Consider the following 3,794-nt stretch of genomic DNA (forward strand, 5'->3'; position numbering starts at 1 on the left):
GCCTCTGGATCTTTGAGCTTGAAGCAGTTCCTTTTTTCAATTGGGCTTGGCTTACTTGCAGAGAGAAAGTGTGAAGTGGGCAGAGACTTTAGCCCAAGACGTTAGGGGTGTTTAACATTTAGTGAAAATACAAGTTCGAGAACGTTAGTGACACTTAACATTGTCACTAACGTTGCCATGCACCCCTTTGCCTCACGTTAAAGCCCACGTTAACTGGGTTAACGTGGCTTTTAACTTTGCCTTGCTAGCCTTTGAGAACGTTAGTGACACTCAACATTATCACTAACGTTCAAGTGTGCCCCTTCTTGCTTCACGTTAAAGCTCACGTTAACTAGGTTAACGTGGCTTCTAACGTGGCTTTTGCCAACCTTCGAGAACGTTAGTGACACTCAACATTGTCACTAACCTGTGCCCCTAGGTCTCACGTTAGAGTCCACGTTAACTGGGTTAACGTGGCTTCTAACGTGGCCATTCTTAGCCATCCCAACGTTAGTGACAATGTTGAGTGTCACTAACGTTGGCTCATTCTTCATTCCTCATTGTTAGCTTCCACGTTAACCAAGTTAACGTGGAGGTTAACGTGGCTCTTGGGGGTTGTGTGGTTGCTCCAACGTTAGTGACAATGTTGAGTGTCACTAACGTTGTCGACAACTCTCCATCTCTTACGTTAGCTCCCACGTTAACCAAGTTAACGTGGGGGTTAACGTGGCTCTTTGCACCTTAGGCCAACGTTAGTGACAATGTTGAGTGTCACTAACGTTGGCTTCTCTTTCCCCTTTAACGTTAGAGGCCACATTAACTAGGTTAACGTGGCTTCTAACGTGGCCATTTGTGAGCAATTGCCAACGTTAGTGACAATGTTAAGTGTCAATAACGTTGGTTCAACTTCTCTTCTCCACGTTAGAGTTCACGTTAACTTAGTTAACGTGACTCTTTAACGTGGGCATTGATGGCTTTTGAGAGTGTTTTTGGCAATCACTTTTCTCCTTAACTTTGCAAGTTACCTCCCATTCCTTACTTCATTTGGTCCTGAAATCAAGCAATAGAGTGCATCAAAGTTCTAGTCCATGTCATGGGTAATGCAATATACAATTTTGTCATTAAAATCATGCAAAATCCTCATGAAATAATGTAAAATGCACAATGTATGCTTGAATCAAGGTCTGAGAGAATATTTGCCCAAAACTAAATTATTTCCTAAGAAAATGCATGAAATTACCTAGAAACAGTAAAGAAAAGGTCAGTGGAACTGGCCAAAATGCCCTGGCATCACAGAGTATTCAAACCTCGGGTCGTCTTCTCAAGGAATTGCAGGGAGGTATGTCTTTATTATTGATTATGGGTTTTGTAAATTGGGGTTTTGAAAGTGAGGAACAAGTAAATAAAATGACAAATAAAATAAATAATTAACTATAAAATAAACTCTTGGCAAGATATGAAAATTCGGAAGTCCTATCCTAGTTACTCCTATGAGAATGGAAGTTAATCCCACTTAGTTAACCTTTGCATAAGCAAGGGAAAGTCAAGTGAACTAATTGGTTAGATTTCCCAAGTCCTAGCCAAATCCTAAGGAAAGACTAGAGTTAGTGGAATTCCAGTTAATTAGCCGACATAACAATCAATCATGAATAGTTAATAACTCAAGAGCTTCCAGTTAATCAATTAAAGCCAATAATATAAATAGCTAAATAAGAATCTTAGATCTGAAGTACCTCAAATAACATACATTCAAAGCAATAAAATCTAACATGGATAATATTCATAAGCCAATTGGGCAACATAAATCAAATACAAATAAAAGCATTAAAATATCTCAAAGAAGAAGAGAAGTCAAAATAAAGGAATATTGAACCTGATGTGAAGATGAGATAAATCCTTAATTTCTAAAAATCCTAATCCTAAATCCTAAGAGAGAGGAGAGAGCCTCTCTCTCTAAAAACTACATCTAAAACCTAAAATTGTGTATTATGAAAGCATAATTATGAATGGATGCATTCCCCCACTTTATAGCCTCTAATTTGTGTTCTCTGGGCCGAAAACTGGGTCAGAATCAGCCCAAAAGTCGCTGATTCTGAAATCTGGTCCGTACAGGTCGCGGCAAAGTGACGCGGAGGCGTCGTCCGCGCGTCCGCGCGGATTGAAGTTCGCAGATGCGATGCGTCCGCGTGGAGCGCACGTTTGCATCATCTATCTATATGGCGACTATGAGGAATTATATATCAAATCGAAGCCCCGAACGTTAGCTTTCTAACGCAACTAAAATCGCGTCATTTGGACCTTAGTAGCTAAAGTTATAGCCGTTTGAGTGCGAAGAGGTCAGGTTGGACAGCTTAGCAATTTCTCAAACTTCTTGTATTCCTTCCACTTTTGCATGCTTCCTTTCCATCCTCTGAGCCATTCCTGCCCTGTAATCTCTGAAATCACTTAACACACATATCAAGGCATCTAATGGTAATAAGAGAGGATTAAACATAGGAAACTTAAGGCCAAAGAAGCATGTTTTCAATCAAAGCATATAATTAGGAAGGCAAATGTAAAACCATGCAAATAGTATGAATAAGTGGGTAAAGAGTTGATAAAAACCACTCAATTGAGCACAAGATAAACCATAAAATAGTGGTTTATCACCATGTCCTCAACATAGCCCTCAACCATACTCGCAAGCTTCTTTTCGCCAAACACCTCCATATGACCGTGATCCTTATCCACCATACCAACCACCTTTTGAACCATATGAGCCATACATAGAACCACCCCCATTCCAATATCAATACTCCCAAGAACCACCACCTCCACACCCTTACCAAGAAGAACCCCTTTCCTATCATAAATCCTTTCTCCAAAATAATAAACTCTCCTATCTACCCTAATCTCTAATGGATGAAACCCTTGGTGTTCTTCTTCAAGGGAAAGATGAAATGAAAAGGGATGTGCAACAATTTGTGGCTACCTTGACCAAGGTAGTAAGCCGATTAGCCTCCTAATGCTTGAATATCTAAGGAAATCCCATAGCTACATGTGAAAAATCCAAGGAAGAGCGTAGCATGAAGGAGAGATTGGAAACTCCAGGGAAAAATGAGGAATATTACTTTGTGTTAGAACAATTGGAGGAACCTATGCTTGTTAAAGAAGAGGAAGAAGTGGTTAAAGACCTAGGAGATGCGAAATCGCCATGGGAATCTAAAGTTGAAGAAAACCTCTCCAAGAAGATTGAAATTGATGTTGAGGAGGAAAGGGCACAACCTCCAAAATAGTTTTTGAATGAAGACTTGGAGGGAATGAAGCAAGAATGGAGTTCCCTTGATGATGAAGATCATGCATCCAACCTTCTTGGTGGTGAATCCTTTGAACTTGAAGAACCTTCTCCTAATGAGATAGAGAGCAATGTGGAGGTAGATTTCTCTAATACTCCCATCTATGACATGAGTGATGGAGAAGAGTTATATGAAATTGATGAACAAAGGATTGAAAGTGAAGAAATTTGTCAACAGGTGGAAGTGGTCAAGGATGAACACAAGGGAGTAGAGCTTGCAAGGACATTGGAAATACCTCTCTCCAAGCCACCACCATCCATTCTTTCATTCAAGTGGGTAAATTTCTTATACTTAAGCTTTATTATTCCCCTTGAATATGGTTTACTTGAGACGGATGGTCAACTTAGATATATTTGTGGCTTTATGAGTAAAAAAGAGATGGTTAGTGGTTGGAAACAACATTCTAGGTTCATTATGGTTACATGTTCGAAGCGTAATTGCAAGGTTCGGTGTAGAACTAGATTGCATGGGTCTAAGATA

Source organism: Arachis hypogaea, chromosome 10 (genome assembly GCF_003086295.3).
Source record: "Arachis hypogaea cultivar Tifrunner chromosome 10, arahy.Tifrunner.gnm2.J5K5, whole genome shotgun sequence".
Taxonomy (NCBI): domain Eukaryota; kingdom Viridiplantae; phylum Streptophyta; class Magnoliopsida; order Fabales; family Fabaceae; genus Arachis; species Arachis hypogaea.